We start from the raw sequence: 24826 nt of genomic DNA on the forward strand, positions 1-24826 counted from the left end.
GGTGGTCCGGACCACAGCACAGCGTGCCGGAACACCCTTCTGGTTAATGCGTCTGCCTTCCCTCTGCCTTTTTATCAGTCTCTTACCTGAGTAATTAATCCTCATCCGATTCCTCAATTTCCTCTTTTCCTTCTATCCTGTTCCCCCAGTGCTGTGTAGCCAACAGAACACCCTTCTGGTTACGCTTCGCGCTTTCCTCTTTCTCTTTTAAACCATACCTTACACTGCCATACCTACCATGCGGGAAAGTATTGTATTATACCACACCATACCATACCATACCATACCATACCATACCATACCATACCATACCACACCACACCACACCACACCACACCACACCACACCACACCACACCACACCACACCACACCACACCACACCACACCACACCACACCACACCACACCACACCACACCACACCACACCACACCACACCACACCACACCACACCACACCACACCACACCACACCACACCACACCACACCACACCACACCACACCACACCATGAAAGATATTCATGTTTTCAGTTTTCTGAAGTTTAAGCTACCTACCGTTATAAGTTATGAATAGGTCGCAGAGTAAGTTGTATATTTTTCAACGCCTGCCGATAGTCAAAATTTCTGCAGTATACAGCTGTCTTCGCCGCGTTGAAACTAGAGCTTAGCAACATGATGCTTTCGTGTCTGTGTCGGAACTATCGCATTGATCCATGAAGCTGCACACGCGCCTATGGAAACTCTCTCTGCATTCGCGTTGAAACTTTCCTGTGATCAGCTGCATAACAATTAGAGCCGTGAAGGTTGGCGCGGCTACTGTAAGAAAATGTTTTCAAAATGCTTCACATGTCACCGGCTAGGTTATCTATGCGCCGCTTAATCTACAAAACTGAGCGCAATGTGTGGGTTAGAGGAGATCAGCTTTTTGTCGCCCTTTTACCTCAGTGCGCCAAACGGAGCTTATACGACTGTGATCTCCGAACACGGGGAGGGGGGGCGGGGGGTGCACGTAGCGCCTACACCATAGGCTGACATTAGGTGTCACCATTTAGCCGGTAATTCTGGGTTGTTCACATCTCTGAATAAGTCGAACAGGAACAACCTAAGTACTTCCTTGTCGACACCACAGCTAAAAGAGGAATTTTCAAAGCTCAAATACAAATTAAATTGAGCTTTTTTTTGCTTTTTAAAAGTTTCCATTTATTTTTGTGGTTGTTTTCCAGCGCGTGCACTAAGGCGCCAACCTAACGACCTGAAGACCAGAAGAGCCTCTATGCAGTACACTGTAAACAGCTTACTCCCTTTTTACTCCTTTCTGTTTAGAGTGTACAGCCTGATCCCAAATCGGACTCAAAAGAGACGACTGCGGATGTGGGGACAACTCATACCTGATGAAGACGGGCGAGTCACTCTCCCCCCTCGGCTCGGAGGAGGGACGCGAGCCGCATTTCGTATGTCCGAGAAGTGCGGAGCGCCGATACGGCTCAACAAATGCTGGGGGGGCAAAACCGTCGTGCTCCTAGGAGGAAAAGCTTTAAAAAATAAGTTCACAGACGTAAACATTCCCAAAGTCAAACGTATGGAAAGGCGTAGGTGTTATGTCAAGTACGAAGCTGCAGTGAATGTGAGGGAAGCGATGCTGGGCGTTCCGCTTTATGAGCAGGGTTTCCAATTCCGCAGTGTTTGGACCACCCGAGGGTGAACATTTACTTTATTAGGCACTGTCATATCATCCAAGGCAGCCGCGAACTGTCTGTTGCCAAATGCTCGTCAAATATCGGGAAGCGTAGAAGAGAGGCAATTTTATACTGGATCCAACAAAACCAGTAATAACGTAGCTTTCCAGCTGGAAGGCTAGAAAGCAATTTGAACGGGGATCGAGGATCGTGCTTCTGCAAATTTTGTCTGCTCTAAAACACTTTTTTTCTTCATCAAATACGGTGCATGCGGTAAATTTAGATACATGAAGAAGAACGGGTGCCGGCTGTGCTGGTTGTTGCCATGGGGACCCGCTAAGCGAAGAATTCATAAAGTGATAAAGATAGCCCGCGCACTTGTTTGCATGCCGCCGTCTACGAGTGGCGACCATCACATATTAATTTAGGCATCGTGCAGGCGCTGCATTTATAGTATTTGCGCAGTTAATTTTGTTTTCTACCCGCTGTTGTATTCGATATACAAGAACTAGGCCCATACCAAGCTGTTGGAGAGCGGGGTTAACCTGTACGATTTCTCAAGTCACACAAGTTCAGGTACTTACAGTACCTGGTACGTTCTGTTGCTTTTCTTGCAAGCTTGCGATGCCTGGTGTGGAACGAATGCTCGTCGCACAAGGATTGCTGGATGGCGTTCATGCCTATTGTCAGCTTTTCTTTCGTTCTTTTTTATCTGTGTACTAGTAACCTTGCTTGTTCTATGCGACGACTACATTCAAGAAAACTTATGCTTGGGCCAGTTTCAAACGCATTGATGATGCGGTTATAGCGCATGTTGACAAGCACGGCGTACAGGATCAGAAATTGAGCTGTCATTCAGCTGAACTTCATTGACTGCACGGAGATATATACATTGAATCGAGTACACGAAACAAAAAAATGATTACCTAATTGTGTAGTCAGGCCAGATGCGAATTAGGTGCGCTAGCACTTCAGTTTTCATTTTGATTTCGGTGTTCAGATCCAGTCACACATGACAGTTGTTCGTATAGCGATGATGAGTTAATGCCCATATATGCGGAATTGGTTATTCTATACTTTACATTCCTAGATCCCTGGGAGTCCTCATACCACTTCTTCTGAGGTGAACAGCCAACCACAAGACAAGACCAAATGTATTCCTTCATCTGAAATATCAACAGACGCAACAAAGATGCATTGCGCTTATTCCTTGCGTATCGAACGTACTGTCACGATGGGAAGAAACGCGAACAGCTCGGCGCCTACGCACTCCACTGTTCGATTTTCTTTTGATGGCGCTTTTACCTGGGTGTTAAGAAAAAGACGTTAGAGTCGTTCTAGAATGCATCACGGACAACTCTAGCATCATTTTGCTACCCCCGACGCTAAAGCGTGTTTAAAAGAAATGCGATCAGCGGAGCGCCCAGACTCCTCTCTGTTCGCGTTTCTTTCCATCGTGATAGTACCTATGCAGTCTCACGACTCTCATGACGCCTGGTTTCAACTTTGACGGACCATTTGCTTATGTAAAGCTTGCGAGACTTGTCGGGATAGTCACAACAGTGCGCGGACAAGTGACCATCTCTGCTTCGCTTCACACTACGCTTGTGGTCATTGAGCCTTTCTTCTATGTATATTTCGGTTTTAACGATGTGTACAGTGCCACTCGTCAAAGGAGTATGATCCACCACCCTTTCTGAACATAGTGTGCGTGTGTGTGATGTTTCTTCTTGCGCCCACGTTTGCGGCTGGAGAATGGGTTCGTAATCTTGCACAACCTCGACAGCTCGTCTGGGGCAGAAGAAACCAACATAACGTTTGCTTTACTGGCAAATATTACGACTGTGTGACATACCGTGGAATGCTTGGAATGGGTTTTGCAGATATTTTTTAATGAGCCTCCGTTGACTGAAACAAGCGCCTTCTTGGGGCAGACCGCAGAAATCAGGTGATTGGCTTGCCTGTTAAGCCTATAGCTGCCATAAAGAGGGGACTACATTTTTTCACGGCATTTCCGAAGCACATGTTCTCTACAGCCTAACGTAACAGTTTTATACAGTCCTCTTTGCAAGCTATGATTTTCAGGATGAATATTAAAGCAACTGCACTATCGAAGTTGAGAGCAGCGGTGATGACAATCCTGTGGTCATAAATGCTCGCTCAGTACGCAAGGAACGTGTGGAATGCAAATGTGGCACCGGTTCGTTTTTTATATGAAGGAGTAGCTTTCGTGTGTAGCATTAGGACGCGAGTGCATGAAGTTATCTTCCGCTTATTATCAATGCTCGTTTTTGTATACGTGCCTCGGGGCTGTCAGTTAAATTCCATTGAAATCGCTCCTATTTGTCAATTCCTTGGTCTCTCCGTACACGTTACAACATCGCCAACAACAAGCTTGTTTATAAGCGGCGAGAAAATAAGTAAGTTGAATGTCGGAATGCATTTCAGATTGCGTGTTGCCTAATGAGCGCTAAATACAAGATTTCTGGTATTCCTGAAGGCTCAAAATTTTTTTCTACTAATTTCGCAGTGTACTAGAGCTAGCAGCCCGTACACCTCTTGACATGCATCCAACCTTACAAGGTGAAGTCAAAGAGGTGATGATCCGCATTTCATGAGCTTCTTAAAAGCTATGCCAAATAATGGAGAACCTTGGTTTCGTGTACTGTATCAACAGTAGACATTTCCCCGGCCATGCTTCGAAAGACACACAAAACGTAACTAATTTGATAACGTCGCTAGTGTTTGGGAAATTGCCGTGTGACAAATTTACGAAACAGAACTTTTAGTTCTTTTTTCTTGTAACTAGCACCAGTATGATGAAAGACATTGGAGGATCTGATTAATGATGAAAATAGCAACCAAAAATGTTCTCGCTTAGGTAGGCGTGCATGTTGCCTTTGTAGCAACAGAAGACCAGTCACTTTATCCCTATGACTTGAAGCATGTGAAGTTTTACGAGGGTGTCTGTTCCAGCCGTTGTTTCGTTCTGTTCGATTACTGCTTGGCTGAATCCGAGACTAAAACTTGTTATTGCCAGTGTCCTGCTCGCCCTTACTGCACCTGCCATTGCCCGTATTCAACGAATGAAATCTTCGATTCCCACCCGTGCTATAGATGTACATATCGTTGCTGTTCACGTCGGCAGCTCTAGTCACCGTTTTCTCCAGTGAAGCACACTCCTTCTCTTTCATTTGAACCCGTAATAACTAGCCGTATGCATCATCTGCCGCACAAACGAAAAAAAAAACCTCCAGGGCAATGAATGCGAATATATATTCTGAGACAGATGAAAAGCGGCACCAGCGTCTAGTGTCGAGAATTCGCCAAAAAGTAGAAGCCAACTAAGTATTCAACTAAATACTGCACTTCTAGAGTCTGACTATACTTGAAGATACTTGAAGAAGCAGCTACTTGAAGATATCTGCAGAGGCGTAGATAATTGAGCCAATTTCTTTATGTTGTGAATCTCGCCTCAACTTTCTGGCAACATTTCCACAAAATAAGAAATGGCGAGTCGTTGAACAATGGTAACTGTGGTACATGCCAACTTTTTTTTTTGTAGTTTGAGCACAGCTTCGTGTATGGGCCGCCAAGTGTTTATGTGCGATGGCACCGTCTGCTGCGTGTATTTTGGACTTTAAGCTCGCGCTGACGGTTGAAATGTAAATGAGTTCGAGACGTATGTTTGGTATATGGCGAATTTGTCTTCAAGACAATATTACATATCACATTCAAAGGGCTTATTGAAACTTTTTTGTCTCACATATTGCATGGCAACGCCAAAAAAAGTGCGGATGAGTGTCCTGATCAGGAAAGCGAGCGGGTGCAGAAAAAATAAGAAGAAACAAACAGAACAAATCTGCACATAAAATACTTGTGCAGAATTTTCGCCTTCACTAAATTTATCTAATCTATTGCTTATATTTCACCTCATTTGCTTGTGTTAAATTCGTTTGCATTATTTTCCAGAATGCCAAGAATTCTTCAGCGCATCATACCTGGCAAGCGTCATAGTTGTTTCGTCGTTACCACCGGCGCCCGGATCTATTTCTTGGCAAGTGCTTCCATTGTTTCAGTGCATGACGGCTATTAAAGATCTTTGTGCTCTATATTTATATCTTCACGACAAGAAGCGCAACGGTTTGAACAAAAATCTTACCTCCGAATGTTTTTTCGTTAGCTCAAGGGCTTTCCCATCTTTCCAAAGGGCAGCTGTTTAGCACTAAAGCCTTTTGGTTCACCCAGGCTTTCGAGGTGCGTGCTCTAACAGGTAGCCTCTCGAGCTGGGTCTTGTAAATCGTTGCCGTCATCTTCGTCATCTACTAACCGTTCTTTCTGCGCTTCTAAATGATAGCTGCTGGGCTGCTGCTGATGTAATGCGAATGAGCCGGTTGAGTCAAGAGACATTAGTGTCGCTTACGGTCACCAATCAAGGCTTTATTTAGCCGGCCAAGAAACTGAGAATGTGACCTAACGCGTCTCTAAGGCTGAAGAAGAGCAGGCGAGCGCTATTGCGCATCAATCAGTGAAAGCATCGATGGGCGCTTATCGGCCTGCCCAACACGAAAAGCCGAAGAGGCTATATGCAGCGGCACATGGAGCACCTTATGCGGAAAAGGAAGGAAAACGCGCTATCCAGCTAAGAAAAATGGCGATCGCGGATGCTGCTCAAGCTTTGAAAGCAGCCAGGGAGACATGCGTACTGCCTAGCACGAAGAACAGAAGAGGGCAAAGACGGGAGCGCGTTCTGGAGACTAAAAGCTTTGGCATAACGCCACCTATAGGCGGTAGGGCACATGTCACAGTACGACAGTACTCTAACTTAGCTGGTGAGAGACGCTGTTCCACACTTTTCCTTCACCACATCTGAAACGGAAGCCGTGTAAAAATTAGATTAGCTGAGCAGCAATATATGAATGCGGTTACCACCATCTCAGAGGCCTCCAAGGAAGCGCGGCGCGTCTGCTGTAGAACATTTCATGATTGCACCAGCTCTAGACGAGGAGATAGGCTACAGATTGTTTTGCAGACGACAATGATAGTCTCTTGCATTGCTTTTTGTTATATATGATGTATATTTGCACTGACCTTGAATTTCATGAAAAGAGAATTGTTTAGCATTTTAAAACAAGGTAAGTTGCTGGGCGAGTTGGTTCCGATATTTCATGACTATATTCCATGCCAATGCCGATATTCCACGCCCATCTTCTTGTCCCGTTCGTTGCGCTGTAGTCATGGAATACCGAAACTTTAAAACAATTCTTAATTCAGCGGCATTTATTATATGAGGTAATCATGAGGCACAGAAGATAGGCGGCTATGCACAAAATTAATGAGGCCAAACACATTTGTATACCAGTGCCATAGGCGCCACAGTGGCTCACGGGTTAGTGTACGGTTGCTGACCCGAAAGACGTGGGTTCGATCCCAGCCACGGCAGTCGCATTTCGATGGAGGCGAAATGCTAGAAGCTCGTGTACTGCGCGCTGTCAGTGCACGTCAAAGAACCCTAGGTGGTCGAAATTATCCCGAGACCTCCACTACGGCGTCCCTCATAACCTGAGTCGCTTTGGGACGTTAAACCCCATAAACCAAACCTAACGCAGTCTCCACGCTTAATGATGTAACAGCAAGGGACTATGAATGAACACTAGGTAAAGCGAGTTAGATTGTTCGTTGACGTGGTGTATGGAATTAAGGCACTTCGCGTGTGTCCTCTCGGTCACATGTTTCGCATTCGCGTCTTGATAGCGTGATCCCACCCAGGCGCGATTCTCACCTTGCGTGCGCTGCATTATGCAATGTGCGTTGCATTATAAGGTCGCTTAGAGCAGATGAAGATGGACACCCAGTTCAGCCTAGCCCGATCGCCTTCTTTAATCAGGCATTCACAGCACGTAATCAGGTTTATTGCCCAGTGACCAGCCGGAATAAAGGAGAATGGTTTGGCGTCGTGTGGAAAGGCATTTAGTGTGCGTAGGGACTATAGGGATTAGTGAGGGCCTGACCTTTAATGCGGGTAATCCTGCGAAGCCTTCAACCTGTTTATTTTAACGCGCTTTTCCTTCACCGCTGGTCGTTGTAAGATTCCTTGAGCGCAGAGATCTAATTCAGTGCTTTTCCCATGTAGGGTTGTTTGTTGTTTGCTCGGTTGCCACTTTTTTTCATTCGCTGTTGCGTACATACACAGCTGCAAAATGCGAACACAGGCTTAGCCCCATGCACCGTGCTCTTACGCCTCACCTTCTTAAGATAGACGGCCATATTTCCTTCGCTCTTTTCAAAGCATTAGGTCCGGCCAAGACTTGAGTTTTGATATGATTTTATTCTGATTTTATTTTTTCTTGTTGCTGTACATGTGACGCACACGAGGTGAATGCTAGAGAATGACATCCCGAGGCAGCCATCATCACGGAATCGTACTTTAGCAACTTTTAGCAATTAACTTTTTGTTTCTTACAAAGGAGGCTCTGTACCCTCCCCAGCTGTAAGCAAGCCGCTGGTGAACTCTCTGAAGAGATGGTTGGTTACGTCTTCTCACAGCCCAAAAGAAAGTTAGAAAAATATGGCTAGAAATTGTCCGCACGCATTGCGTTTACTTGTTTCCTGCATGTGACCATATTTGTTGCGTTTCTCACTACCTAGCCCAGACATTTTCTTCTCCCTACATGCATTGCTGGGCGCGCTCCGGCAGGACTGAATCGTCCGAGCGCCTGCAGGCGCTGACGGGATCACGACAGAGTCGTTAGCGTGCAGGCCCCAGAGCAAAGAGGTTCCCAGTTAGGTTCCCAATTGGACGAGGGGTGTGCAACTTACTTTTATCTGTTACCCGACTGTGCACTTTGGATGGTGTTTGATTGGTGGGCCGAACGTCGGGCTGTACCTGCCTGGTTTTGGTACAGATCGAAAATTTTGGACGTATTTATGGCGACCCCCCTCCCTCCAGAAAAAAAAAAGAAGGAAACCGAACCTAACGTCTTCTTGTTTACTGTTTGCCTCCGGCTCGCAAGAAATCTTGAGAATGGCTTGCAATTATGTTTTGTTGTTTTACATTAGCAGCTTTTTTTTTTTAGAAGCTCTACAGGTTATAAAAAGTACGACAGGTTTTCGCGTCGTGGGTTACTTACTGTAAAATCTTCTGTCGCTGGTCCGAAGTTAATTCCGGATGTGACTGCAATAGAGCGTTTTGTCGCCGCAGGCGACTTTAGGTACTCCACGACGCACACAACCATAATTCCGCAATTTCCACAATTTCCCTCACAGTACCCGCGGATTCGATCCCGGCCGCGGCGGCTGAATTTCTTTGGAGGAGAAATTCGAGGCCCGTGTACTGTGCGATGTCAGTGCACGTTAAAGAACCCCAGGTGGTCGAAATTTCCGGAGCCCTCCACTACGGCGTCTCTCATAGCCTTAGGCGCTTTGGGACGTTAAACCCCATAAACCAACCAACCAACCTCACAGTACCAGCCGCAGTTCCTGTGTTGATCACGAGCCCATGTCACACAGAAATGTTTTAAAATGTGCCTCACTTACGGTGCGTTTTTGTGAACCGATACACGCGTGTTTACACGTTTCAAGATTCTTTGTTGAGTCTCAGTGCTTGCGAAGATTTCACTTCGTATTTTGTGGGAGTGCTGTTATCAGCAGCACAAAGTGTGAACCTGACAGTCTTTTTTTATAATGTAGAATGAATACCATACAAAGATCAATATTCGCCCTGAGAGCTTAATTCCCAGAAAGTGCTCCTTGGGTTGCATATTATATTATTATTATTATCATTACAATGTTGTATCCGAGTTACTTGTTCGTACCTATGAATTTAAACTTAAGCAAATTGTCTCTCTAGGATATGGTTCATAGGCGAGGAATGCCTTGCGTTCTTGCAAGAAAGTGCGCTCTTAGGGGGCGTGAGTATGCTGTTTTAAGAGCGTTAGCACTTGCTATTTACGTTTGTGAAGGACGCGTCTGTCGCGATGAAGGTCATATTGACCAAAGCAGTTACCACGTGACCACATTATATCACATAGCAACAGTGGGCGCATAGTGCCTCAAATGATACTTATACTTTCGATCCGTTATATATGTGCCAGTATAGCACCCCCCACCCCCCCCCCCCCCCCCCCTTCGTGGACAACCATTTGCGTAAAATTTGGGATCCACCCGTTTGACGCAGAATGTTCGAAGTGTGTCAAATGACTTGGCATGTTCCTGAGAGTAAAATAACTGAAATGAACCCCAAAAGGTGTGCGGGATTCGCAACGGCGGCCTTCCCCCCCAAACCGTGCATTCAAAGGACCTTCAGACGACCATAACTGTCGAACCCTTTGTCGCAGGGGGTTCTGGATGGTGTCAATTAAACGATTCGTCGTGTTGTGATGCACGTGTTTATAAGTCCATTAACTGGTATAACGCGGAGATATACCGGATGTAGTGAAGGTGGCTCTAAGTCGCAATAGTAGTGCAAAATCCATGAGGTAGATGACGCTGCTTGTGTTTGTTCCCGGAATGGAAATGTTTCCGTAAAGGAAACATCAGCGGATGTTTGGATTTGGTCTTCTCGATGTTTTCTGAGCACACCGATGTAAACAGTTGAAGCTCCCGTAGCTAACGCTCTTAAGTCGAGCACTGAGGCAGTGCTGACGGAGATTTTTTTTTTTGTTTCTATAATACTGTTTTTCTTTGTGCGCGATACATTTTCATCATCACGAATATGGTCGACAGGAGCGTAACGACGGGGTGCAAAATTGTTTTTTGAGGAAACTGAGACGCTATCTTTAGCTAACCGTAGATGCATGTTCAACTTTTATTGCCTGTGAGTGGGGTGCTTCCAAATTATCCTCAAATTTTATTGCTTTAAAAAGCAAACCTAGAAAAAGAGCGTTACTCTGCGACAAAAACAGTGCTGAAACCGAATGTGTTGAAAGAAAGAACAGCCCCGGACGCTGGCTAAATTTAACCACATCGTTTCTTCTGCGAACTGCAAAAAAGAGTAAAACAAACACGCGTAATAAACGCTCATGTGCTTATTTTGCTGATGTTTATTGTGCCCTTCGTGTCCTTCTTGCGCTTATGAAGCTTTTGAAGAAGCATTATGTGCGACATGGCATATGTGTTCTCTTTATCGCCCTAGTGTGTTTTAGCCATGATTGAAGCACTTTGTCGTGCCTTTTGCTGCTGCTTTACTGCATGCTTCATTTTATGTCTGCGTTATATCCGCTACAGTTAGCGTTTTCTTCTCACATGCCACATTTCCGGCAAATTATAGCGCTCCAGTGTAGAAAACAGCCTGGGTACACTCCTTTAATAGACCATTTGAAAATCAGGTCACTGTGAGCACCTTTCCTCTGTCGAGGAGAGCGAATCGTTTTTAAGGAGGAAGCCTTTAATGCATCATCGTTGTAAGCAGGAGTTGTCGACAGAAATGCCACGATTTTCAATTGGTCGAAATGGTCGTGACGTCACAGTGAACGAATTTCAAGCAGGGCCAATTGTACCTTGGCTAGTAACCATGCAACTAATTAAAGGGATCGTACAGTGATGCTCCAATGGACTGAGTATAGTTAATTGCTTAATTAACCAATTAGCCTAATTAACCTTTCTAGTCAGACTAGGTAAATAAATAAAACCGAGTACGAAATTGGACCAGTTGGTGAATCAAACCAGGGTCTCCGGAGTGAGAGACGAGCACGTTAACCACTCCGCCATGCCAACTCGTTGGTTTGGAACGCACAAAGGCGCGTCTAGTGAATACGGTCTTTTCTTTCACTCCCATCTTCCTCCCCTTCCTTACGGCGAGGTTCAGGCGTCCACCGAGATACATTTCTTTTCCTCGAAAACCAATTTACCGACGAGCAAGGCGTATAGCCGAACGGGCGATGGCGTTCTGTGGACTCCCTGGCAGCGTTGCAAGACGCTGTCGCGTTCCACTCTTAGAGGCGAAGCTTAATATCTTAAACCACACATCAGTGACACAAGCAGCAACACCGCGCTTAACGCTTTCGCCTCACCGCACTTTAGGTCAACAAAGCGCCCCCCTGAATTTTAGCGCTGGTGCTGTAGGCACAGTCATCTTGGTTCATCTCTGTAAGATCTGACTGAATGCAGATTGGTATGCCGCAAACACTGAGAGCACCATTCATTTCTTTCCCCTTTTTTTGATTGAGGACGCATTATCTGTGGAATAACGGCAATTTTTTTTTCTGAAATAAGATTTATGCCCAGAATAATCAATCACCATCATTGACATATACTTGAAAATTTATAAAACTTCCACTGAAGCAGTATTGAAATGTTGTTAAATTGTTGTCACGGTTGAATTGTTGAAATAAGAAAGTGTTGAATTTCTACTGGGCTATAATTAGTTTTATTACTCACTTTGCAGCGATGTCCCGCTTTTACGTTTTATTTCTAACAATCCAACGCCTTAGACGCCATAGCGCGAATACAACCGAATGTTCTTGCAACAAGTACCTTGATGCAAACCAAATTTACGCTAAAAGCATAGTCTGCGATACAGCCCTGTAGTAACATTGGAACATTTTTACATAATTTCGTATATGCTGTTTTGTTGTAGATACATTCTCGCAATGGGAACGTTAGCAGTTCTCTGTTATTGTGAAACGAAGGTAAAATTAGGAAGGTGAAGCAAGTGGCAGTCTCTGTTATACCTTCGCACGAATATGTTTTTCAGCATAAATGTGATTTCATAAATTATTTGTTACAAGTACGTACCTCATTCTGCATTCGAGCTTTGATGTTCAGTTGCTTGGATTAGTAGAAATAAAATGCAGACGTTCGATACCCCTGCATTGTAATGAGATTGATTTGAGCGCAGTGAAAATGTTTTAGTGTGAGTTTCCATCAATGCTGAAGGAAGTATCACTGATAAAACAGCGCAATCTCATCGTAGCAGTAATCAACTGAGTTTCAGTAATAAAGCATAAAAAATTTTCAGAAAAGCTCAGTGCCCTCACAATGGTACTGAAACAAAATTTTGAAGTAATTTGTCTACACTGACCAATATTCTTTCAATGAATTTTCAAAGAAATTTTTTGTAAGGGATATATATAGGGTATGGGTCTGCGAATGTGATTCTCGATGCCACCATCTGGAGTCTTGATCGACCGCTCGACCATCGAACGGTCATTAAGGAGTCGCCTTTGGGAACATTTCATAACCCAGTCATCTGCAGTACAAGAAGCTCGGATTCACAAGCCGCAGTATTTTATATAAGCTGCATTCTATCCGCCTACACCAGCACATCAAGTAATGTCTTGTATATCAACGAGTACTACGAAATGCATTGCAATATGTCTCATGGTTTCAATCCACAAAGGAGCAGTTCATCTTGCACTCGCGCTGTGTATTTTGCAGCCTTTATCGCTTTCAAGTTTCCCAAGAGTGCGACACAGCGACTGTCTTTGCTTGTGCCAAGGTTACTCCATAAGGAGGTGAAATTTGGTAACATTTTATGACTGCATTCGCGTGGTGAACTTTGTTTGTGCCCTCTGTTGTCATCCTATGCGCAAACCCTCTGCAGCGCGATAACTCCGGAGCGCCAGAACGCCATCGCTCAAGCACTACGCAAGGCGCGGGACGGTACACCGGAAATCCGGTAAGGGCTGGGCGGCTACTGTCTACGCCTGACAGCCGTCAGCGTCGTCTCTTCTAGGGTCGCTCCTGCAGTCGCAATCCTGCTCAAATAATTCTTATCTCAGAAAGTTTTCGGTTCGCTGCACGTGACAACATTGTTGACTCCGTCTGTCCGGAAACGAGACGCACAGCTATACTGCTTTGACAGAGAAAGCTTAATCTTGAACTTTTTTACACCAAAATCTTGAGCAGCCTTTAGTGAGGGAGCGTGCAGCCTTCTGACATTGCTTTGAAAATAAATTTCTGCTGATTCTTTTCAGTAATCTGCGTCATTATTACTTTGATAAACGTGAGTGAGAAAGTCACTGAAAAGACTAGAAACAATAATTCATTTGAACCTGAAAAAAAAAAAAATGTGCGATAAGTTCTGCATTTTTTTCTGTTTTCTGGATCATACTTGCAGAATGACATGACTCTAAGCTCCACTCGCAATTGAACGGCATCGTACAAAAAGCTGGGAGCCAGAACACTTCAGGAAAGTAAGGAAAAGGCAAGCTGCTCATATTCGCCACACTCACTGATCTATATGTTAGCATCCTCCCTTTGCGACGATACTGCGAGAGCAGCTATTGGTTTCAGCAGAACTGTCACCGAATTTGTTGTTTGTTTTTGTATAGGAGGGCAGGCCTTAGTCAGGTGTTGTTTAACGCCTTTTCCCTGCTCGTCCTTGGTTTACGTATGCATTGTAAACCAAAAATAAACCAATAAAAAAATTTCTGACGTGAGATTGGAGCTGGTGTAAGCTTACTATCAGTACAGCGTTCTCAGAAGGCGTTCGGTGATGGTATGAAATGTCTGTAGTCTCAACGAGGGGTAAGAAATTATTACAGGAATATGCAGCGAGAGGTCACAATGAGGGTAATTTCATCGAAAGAAGGGAAAACTTTATTTTCACTAATGGTTTTTCCTGCGGTTTGGGGCAATCTTCAGAGATGTCTTGGTTCTACCCCCAGGAGCGTTCTCTGTCGAAGTCGTCCACCTCTAATCAATGGTCGGTTGCCCTCAGTCCAGGGCGCCGCTGGCCGCTGCCGCCCGTTGAGCTCGCTCTACCAGACCTCGTTGGTCTTCACAGCGGTCGCTGGACAGCAGAGTCTCCCATTGCTCCGTACAAGGTTTTGTATTTTGGGGACCACGTCTATGTTTTGGCAGGCCCATGTGATGTGAAATAGTGTAGGTTTTTCGTCGCACCAGGGACATTTGTCCGCGTATATCGTAGGGTGCATTTTGTTTAGTATATGTAGGTTTGGGAAAGAGCCTGTTTGTAATTGTCTCCTCTCTGCTGAGAGATTTGTGCGGTGGGGGATATCGCATTCTTCTGCCTCTATAGTTTTGTAGTATGGACGAGTATTCCCTGGGTGCTGGCGCGAGTTCCGCGGTCTCGTCGGATGCTCGGAAAGTAATGTATCCTCGAGCTATCCTGTCGGCCTCTTGGTTCCCTGCCATCCCCGTGTGCCCCGGTACCCACACAATTTTGTGTGGGATCTTGTCGTTTTGTTCTTCCTGGTTTTTAATTCTGTCGCTCACTGCGAGGAGTATACGGAGCGCGTGATGACCTATCCTGCCATTCATGTAATTTCGGCAGGCTCTTTGAGAGTCCGTGAGTATTGTTAGTGACCGCCCGGTTCTATATCGAATTACTGTTCTCAGCAAAAATAGCCTGAGATGATTATGCGCCACTAAATTCAGCACAACACAACACAACACACAAAAATTGATTCTTTGCCTCTTTCACGTTGTATTTATGCCTATCCGGCAGCAAAAACGCCTTTAGAGGAGAGAAAATTCGATTTAAGACTCTTTCGGCCAGTGTGTTCAGACACGTGACGTACTTACCGAAAAAGGCGGATTGCCACCGTATTGAAGTGGATGGCGGTTTAGCCCAACCTTTGGGATCCGCGCCAAAAATTTGGTGTCGTCACACGCATTAAACTTGCACTCTAAGCAAGAATACGCCGATATAACTGGGAATGAGCTAGAGGACAGTTACTTCCTTATTACTCCTTTCTTTTTAGAGTGCGTTTAATGAACTGATGATGATGACGCCTGTAATCCGTTTTTTGTTTTTGGTCTTTTCGAGCCTATGAAATCTGTTTTCGGTGAGAACCGTCTCTTTGGAATTAGAGCGCGGTACCCTATCGATGCAAACCACCTTCTATTTTTCCTTAAAGGGCAGCTGCATTACTTTTTGAGAATTTCGCAATATTCAAGGATTCAAATCTGTATAGGCTGTAGGTGAAGCTTGCTAAGTGTTATTGCACTAGCATTTAAAATAATGACGTAATCGGCTATTGAATTTTGCGCTTCTTCTCAAAGCACCGGAGGAGTGCGGAGAAGTTCATTGTGACGTCACGGAAGGTATGATTTCAAATTACCGCTGCCGTCATCCACGCCCTGTCGTGCACCGTTGGATGCGGCCAAACAACGCTCGGCCGGCTTTGGCGTCTGAGGCGTTGATTTGTTAGTTTCAAAGCAGGTGTTTGTGCGTTTGAAATGTACCGATACCTTCTATGACGTCGTCAGGCGCCCCCCACTTGGCTTTGTGCTCTGCAGAGAAGCTTGAAGGTCTTCGCGATTTGATCGGCGATTACGTCACAATTTCAAAAACTAGCCCATTAGGAGGACTTCGCATGCTTTGGCTGCAAGTTTCAGACATTCGACCATTTTAGGCTCGTCGATTTTGAAAACCTACGCAGTTGCCCTTTAAGCAGCTTTCACGCCCAATGTCGCGAATTCGCGACATGCCGTTTGCACGCCTTGTACTCGTTTACACAGAGTCTGCATACAAAGTCTTATTTGAACATTTTCTCTGTACCCGATGTTTTTCGATCATCTGAAGAAGCTGTGCGAGGAAAAAGAGCGCGGGAATGTGCGATTGCCAAACAGAATTCAACAACTCCTCGTTTCTCATTTTGTGACGTTAGGGGAAGAATACGGAGGCATTTTTTGTATAAAAAACATTTTTCTTCTTTCCCTGGGCTTCTAAATGGTGCTTCACAAAACTCTGAGTAGCTGCACAAAACGGACCAAATTCCCATTGTTTGGAATACTCGGATTACCGGTTTTTTAATTCTAGGAGCGCTAACAAATTTTATGTGTTTGCTTTTGAATGCGTGTACATTGGCTGGCCTAATGTGAATGTAATACCTTTATCCTTTGATTCTTTCATAATTTTGGGGTTTGAAGGATTTACACACTGCAGCGAGCTTTGTTCAGAGTACTGTGGTGGCACAGGTGTGCTGCTTCTTCATATGTAAACAGCGTCGCTTCACTGTTCCATACCACAGCCTAAGAGGGGCGCGTTCACGAGGTTGTCGTTGAGAAGACAATACAAAAAGGCAGGAGAGTAACCGTTCCCATGAGATTTATGGCGTGCATGGTACAGCTGTTGTCTTGATCTTTTCGCCTTGGAAGGAAATGAAATGTGTATGAGTTGTCAGACTTCTTTTTGCAACTATATTAAGTGGCATTTCACAAAGAAAACTCCAGTTTTATATAAGTATACATGGTAGTAAACCTGCATTTCACTTTGTTGTAGTGACAAAACTCACGTTAAGCTGACGCACAGCTTTTATTTGCCGGCCTATGCCCCGTTAAACGTTTTCGTATGATGAACACATTGCAATTCAAGTATTTGCTGCTGTTATGGCACATGGCCACTTTTAACGCGAGACCCGAAAGACTCAAGTTCCATCCCGGCCGCGGCGGTGGAATTTCGATGGAGGCGAAATTCTAGAGGCCCGTGTACTGTGGGATGTCAGTGCAGGTTAAAGAACCCCAGGTGGTCGAAATTTCTGGAGCCCTTCACTAAGGCGTGCCTCATAGCCTGAGTCGCTTTGGGACGTCAAACCCCCCTAAACCATAGACTTTTTAACGCGAAACTTTTCCTCCCTGAACACGTCGATGACCATGTGCGCGTTTTGAATGCTGGCAATCCATTAGCAATCAGTTGTTGGCTCATAACCATAACCCCTCCCCCCCCCAAAAAAAAATATATATATATAGTGAAACTTACGGCTGCACTCCAACGTAAAGCGCTGGTAAAAGTGTTTTAGGCATTTTCGCCAGAAGACTTGTAACGTGTCTGGAACACTCCTGACCCTACGTTGGTGTATTTGTGAGGAAGCCTTGCATATACAGGGCGTACCACTAACTTGAGCCAGGGTTTAAAAATATGCCGAGGCATTCTAAGACGACGCGACCAAATACATGTTGCTGGCTGTTGTAAGGAGCAGGTCACAAAATTTTTGTATTGGGCTTAATTGCATAATGAGTCAAGAATAATTCACGAACTTCGCAAGCAACGAAGTTGGGCGAAAAATCTCAATCAGAAACTTGTAAAACGTTCTTCAAAACATCCCATTGAACGGTTTCTAACATTCCATCTATTACGTACTAGTTTTTTTTTTTTCCCGCTGATTGCAGGTTCCCGCGAAATAGAAAAAAAAATACCACGTGACATGCCTGCTTGCGCGTCGCGATTGCAGCGCTCTCAAACGTTCCGCGTGCAAACGAAGAGGTGATATAGGCGGGTGTGCTGCAGCTTAAAAGGCGACAGGGAAGCGACGCAGGCGCTGGCCAAGCGATTTACGCCGGCGACATGCTTCCCTCGTGGCGGTTCACAATAGCGACAAGCAGACGCAGCATCACTTGCGCTGGCGTAAATCGCACAGCTAGCGCCTGCGTCGCTGCCCTGTCGCCTTTTAATTAAGTGGCAGCACACCCGCCTATATGATCTGTTCGTTTGCACGCAGAACGTTTGAGAGCGCTGCAATCGCAACGCGCAACCAGGCGTGTCACATGGTATTTTTTTTTCTTCACGGATATCGGCAGTGATCGGGAAGAACTAATACACAATAAATGGAAAGTAAGAAACTGTTCATTAGGAAGTTCTGTAGGTCGTTCTACAACTTTCTGATTGGAATTTTCCTCCATAGTTCATAGCTTGCAAAATTAATTAATTTCAACTAATAACACAATTAAGCATAATACAGAAATATTGTGACTTGGTCCATACAACAGCCAGCAACATGTATTTGGTCGCGTTGTCTTGAAGTCCTTGGCACATTTTTAAACCCTAGCTGAAGTTAGCTGCGACATCCTGTTTATTGCACGGGGTGACACGAGGGCTTATTAACAGAAAATTGAGGACAACTCCATCGAATTATTTTTCTGTGAACGAACTAATTCTCATACTCTTTCTGGCTATATTGATGTTTGTGCGGCAGCAAAATACGCTTTTATCAGCGAGAAAATAAATTTTAAAATCTGCCTAGTAGATTCAAAGTCTTGCCGTCCTTAGCAAAAAGGACGGGTGTCCCCCTTATTGACGTGAATGGCTGTGTAGAGCAGCCTGAGGGATCCACGCTCGAAAGACCGGTGTCGACGCTTGCATTTTCCTTGCAAAATTGGCCGGTGACGGCAACAGCTGTATTTTTTTCTCTTTTCTAACTTATAAAAGGTCCGTTTTAGGTTAGAGAGGTCTCTCTGTGATTATAACTGGGTACCTTGTTAATACCGACTAATACAGAGTATCTTTACTGCGGCTGTGTTCTACCACCTCCTTAAAGCACTTTTAGCAAAAAAAAAAAAAAGAGAGGGCTTTCACTTTTTCTTAATGTATGGGAAGTTTAAACAAAAAGAAAATGGCTGAGGCTTAACTTGGTTAACCCTGGTCAGATGCGAAGCATATTGATGGCTAGGCTTGGTAATACATGGCTTTCCTTGGTTGAATACTTGGTCATTTTAATACAACCACTAGAAGCCTTTGTCGTGGGGGAAGACTACGGCATGGCTACAGCGGAACGCCGACTAACCCCGAGACGCGCGTTGGATGAGCGCCTGGATTGCCACGGAAGCCGCGTCCGCCTGTCCGGTGGAGCGAGCGTTTCACCTACACCGAGTGTGAACGCGCGTTCGAAATGCGCGGGAATGCCGCTCGACGACATTCCGGTGTCTGTGCGATGGCATCGTTCTCCCTCTCCCAGCGCGTGACGGCGATCTGTCGTGACGTCATGTGTCACGTGGTATGTCACGTGGTGTGACATCACTGTACCACGCGGTCTGCACGGCGTGTAACCACGACGAAGGGCTGTAGTGTACCTCCGTCCAACGTTGCCTCCGTCTTCCTCTGTCGTGACGTCATGTGTCACGTGGTATGTCACGTGGTGAGACGTCACTGTACCACGTGGTCTGCACGGCGTGCAACCACAGCGACGGCGCGAGGAGGACCTCCGTCTTCCTCTGTCGTGACGTCATGTGTCACGTGGTATGTCACGTGGTGTGACGCCACTGTACCACGTGGTGTGCACGGCGTGTAACCACGGCGAAGGGCTGTAGTGTACCTCCGTCTTCCTCTGTCGTGACGTCATGTGTCACGTGGTATGTCACGTGGTGTGACGTCACTGCACCACGTGGTGTGCACGGCGTGTAACCACGGCGAAGGGCTGTTGCTGCCCTGCACCGAGGCGGGGTATTTTCCAAGCACATGCATATTTGAAAAATCACCTGAAAAGGGGTTTTTGAGGAAAGGAAATGGAGCAGTAACTGTTTCGCATCTCGTTGTACACTGAATCGCGCCGTAAATAAGAAAGGAAGAAAGAGGTGCCGTAGTGGAGGGCTGCAGAATAATTTCGGCCACCTGGAGATCTTTCACGTGCACTGACATCGCACAGCATACGGCCGCGTTTTGCCTCCATCGAAACGCAGTTGACTATTTTGGTTTCTGCCGCATTCGTAGCCAATCTGTTTATTGTTGCTTTTTAGTTTTTTCTTGTTTCTTAATAAGCAGGAAGATTCGGCTGATCTGTTAAGGAAACAGACCTGAACAAATGTAACAGATTTCTTGACACCACGGAGTACGTCCAGCCGTCAGGCAGCAAGCAAAACTTATAGATTTTTTCGTATGAATAAATCTCAGTGCGCATACTTGGGAGCACTCACTCACTCACCAAAGCACATACACACCCACTCACACACTCACTTTCGGTCGATCTCAGTTATTCCCCCCCACCCCCCTCGCACACACACACACACACTATCCATGACTCATCCTCAAAGTAACTCAGACGCCCTCTAACTCACTGTCGCCAACTCCCACTCTCACTTACTCGCTCGCTCTCTCACTAACTAACTAACTAACTAACTAACTAACTAACTAACTGACTGACTGACTGACTGACTGACTGACTGACTGACTCACTAACTAACTAACTAACTAACTAACTAACTAACTAACTAACTAACTAACCAACTAACCAACTAACCAACTAACCAACTAACCAACTAACCAACTAACCAACCAACCAACCAACCAACCAACCAACCAACCAACTAACCAACCAACCAACCAACCAACCAACCAACCAACTAACCAACCAACTAACTAACCAACTAACTAACTAACTAACTAACTAACCAACTAACTAACTAACTAACCAACTAACTAACTAACTAACCAACTAACTAACTAACTAACCAACTAACTAACTAACTAACCAACTAACTAACTAACTAACCAACTAACTAACTAACTAACTAACCAACCAACCAACTAACTAACTAACTAACTAACTAACTAACCAACCAACCAACTAACTAACTAACTAACTAACTAACCAACTAACTAACTAACTAACTAACTAACCAACCAACTAACTAACTAACCAACTAACTAACTAACCAACCAACTAACCAACCAACCAACCAACCAACCAACTAACCAACCAACTAACCAACCAACCAACCAACCAACCAACCAACCAACCAACCAACCAACCAACTGACTGACTGACTGACTGACTGACTGACTGACTGACTGACTGACTGACTGACTGACTGACTGACTGACTGACTGACTGACTGACTGACTGACTCACTCACTCACTCACTCACTCACTCACTCACTCACTCACTCACTCACTCACTCACTCACCAACTAACTATCTCACCAACTCACTCACTAACTATCTCACCAACTCACTCACTAACCAACCAACGAACCAACGAACCAACGAACCAACGAACCAACGAACCAACGAACCAACGAACCAACCAACGAACCAACGAACCAACCAACGAACCAACCAACCAACCAACGAACCAACCAACCAACCAACGAACCAACCAACCAACCAACGAACCAACCAACCAACCAACCAACCAACCAACCGACCGACCGACCGACCGACCGACCGACCGACCGACCGACCGACCGACCGACCGACCGACCGACCGACCGACCGACCGACCGACCGACCGACCGACCGACCGACCGACCGACCGACCGACCGACCGACCGACCGACCGACCGACCGACCGACCGACCGACCGACCGACCGACCGACCGACCGACCGACCGACCGACCGACCGACCGACCGACCGACCGACCGACCGACCGACCGACCGACCGACCGACCGACCGACCGACCGACCGACCGACCGCCCGCCCGCCCGCCCGCCCGCCCGCCCGCCCGCCCGCCCGCCCGCCCGCCCGCCCGCCGCCGCGGTGGCTCAGTGGCTATGGTGCTCGGCTGCTGACCCAAAAGACGCGGGTTCGATCCCGGCCGCGGCGGCTGGAATTTCTTTGGAGGAGAAATTCTAGAGGCCCGTGTACTGTGCGATGTCAGTGCACGTTAAAGAACCCCAGGTGGTCGAAATTTCCGGAGCCCTCCACTACGGCGTCTCTCATAGCCTTAGTCGCTTTGGGACGTTAAACCCCATAAACCAAACCAAACCAAACCAAACCAAACCAAACCAAACCAAACCAAACCAAACCAAACCAACCAACCAACCAACCAACCAACCAACCAACCAACCAACCAACCAACCAACCAACCAACCAACCAACCAACCAACCAACCAACCAACCAACCAACCAACCAACCAACCAACCAACCAACCAACCAACCAACCAACCAACCAACCAACCAACCAACCAACCAACCAACCAACCAACCAACCAACCAACCAACCAACCAACCAACCAACCAACCAACCAACCAACCAACCAACCAACCAACCAACCAACCAACCAACCAACCAACCAACCAACCAACCAACCAACCAACCAACCAACCAACCAACCAACCAACCAACCAACCAACCAACCAACCAACCAACCAACCAACCAACCAACCAACCAACCAACCAACCAACCAACCAACCAACCAACCAACCAACCAACCAACCAACCAACCAACCAACCAACCAACCAACCAACCAACCAACCAACCAACCAACCAACCAACCAACCAACCAACCAACCAACCAACCAACCAACCAACCAACCAACCAACCAACCAACCAACCAACCAACCAACCAACCAACCAACCAACCAACCAACCAACCAACCAACCAACCAACCAACCAACCAACCAACCAACCAACCAACCAACCAACCAACCAACCAACCAACCAACCAACCAACCAACCAACCAACCAACCAACCAACCAACCAACCAACCAACCAACCAACCAACCAACCAACCAACCAACCAACCAACCAACCAACCAACCAACCAACCAACCAACCAACCAACCAACCAACCAACCAACCAACCAACCAACCAACCAACCAACCAACCAACCAACCAACCAACCAACCAACCAACCAACCAACCAACCAACCAACCAACCAACCAACCAACCAACCAACCAACCAACCAACCAACCAACCAACCAACCAACCAACCAACCAACCAACCAACCAACCAACCAACCAACCAACCAACCAACCAACCAACCAACCAACCAACCAACCAACCAACCAACCAACCAACCAACCAACCAACCAACCAACCAACCAACCAACCAACCAACCAACCAACCAACCAACCAACCAACCAACCAACCAACCAACCAACCAACCAACCAACCAACCAACCAACCAACCAACCAACCAACCAACCAACCAACCAACCAACCAACCAACCAACCAACCAACCAACCAACCAACCAACCAACCAACCAACCAACCAACCAACCAACCAACCAACCAACCAACCAACCAACCAACCAACCAACCAACCAACCAACCAACCAACCAACCAACCAACCAACCAACCAACCAACCAACCAACCAACCAACCAACCAACCAACCAACCAACCAACCAACCAACCAACCAACCAACCAACCAACCAACCAACCAACCAACCAACCAACCAACCAACCAACCAACCAACCAACCAACCAACCAACCAACCAACCAACCAACCAACCAACCAACCAACCAACCAACCAACCAACCAACCAACCAACCAACCAACCAACCAACCAACCAACCAACCAACCAACCAACCAACCAACCAACCAACCAACCAACCAACCAACCAACCAACCAACCAACCAACCAACCAACCAACCAACCAACCAACCAACCAACCAACCAACCAACCAACCAACCAACCAACCAACCAACCAACCAACCAACCAACCAACCAACCAACCAACCAACCAACCAACCAACCAACCAACCAACCAACCAACCAACCAACCAACCAACCAACCAACCAACCAACCAACCAACCAACCAACCAACCAACCAACCAACCAACCAACCAACCAACCAACCAACCAACCAACCAACCAACCAACCAACCAACCAACCAACCAACCAACCAACCAACCAACCAACCAACCAACCAACCAACCAACCAACCAACCAACCAACCAACCAACCAACCAACCAACCAACCAACCAACCAACCAACCAACCAACCAACCAACCAACCAACCAACCAACCAACCAACCAACCAACCAACCAACCAACCAACCAACCAACCAACCAACCAACCAACCAACCAACCAACCAACCAACCAACCAACCAACCAACCAACCAACCAACCAACCAACCAACCAACCAACCAACCAACCAACCAACCAACCAACCAACCAACCAACCAACCAACCAACCAACCAACCAACCAACCAACCAACCAACCAACCAACCAACCAACCAACCAACCAACCAACCAACCAACCAACCAACCAACCAACCAACCAACCAACCAACCAACCAACCAACCAACCAACCAACCAACCAACCAACCAACCAACCAACCAACCAACCAACCAACCAACCAACCAACCAACCAACCAACCAACCAACCAACCAACCAACCAACCAACCAACCAACCAACCAACCAACCAACCAACCAACCAACCAACCAACCAACCAACCAACCAACCAACCAACCAACCAACCAACCAACCAACCAACCAACCAACCAACCAACCAACCAACCAACCAACCAACCAACCAACCAACCAACCAACCAACCAACCAACCAACCAACCAACCAACCAACCAACCAACCAACCAACCAACCAACCAACCAACCAACCAACCAACCAACCAACCAACCAACCAACCAACCAACCAACCAACCAACCAACCAACCAACCAACCAACCAACCAACCAACCAACCAACCAACCAACCAACCAACCAACCAACCAACCAACCAACCAACCAACCAACCAACCAACCAACC

The 24826-nt window shown here is 46.3% G+C and overlaps 1 long non-coding RNA gene across 1 annotated transcript in view; it reads left to right on the forward strand.

Moving 5' to 3' along the window:
* The window catches only part of LOC149341605 (uncharacterized), a 72739-nt gene that overhangs the window by 42719 nt on the left and 5194 nt on the right, over positions 1 to 24826 (forward strand). Inside the window, exon 2 of the long non-coding RNA XR_016282643.1 lies at positions 5649 to 5733. This is a non-coding gene — a long non-coding RNA (uncharacterized LOC149341605). The remainder of the gene's footprint in view (positions 1 to 5648; positions 5734 to 24826) is intronic.

Source organism: Amblyomma mixtum, chromosome 5, assembly GCF_055824585.1.
Source record: "Amblyomma mixtum isolate Tamu chromosome 5, ASM5582458v1, whole genome shotgun sequence".
NCBI lineage: Eukaryota > Metazoa > Arthropoda > Arachnida > Ixodida > Ixodidae > Amblyomma > Amblyomma mixtum.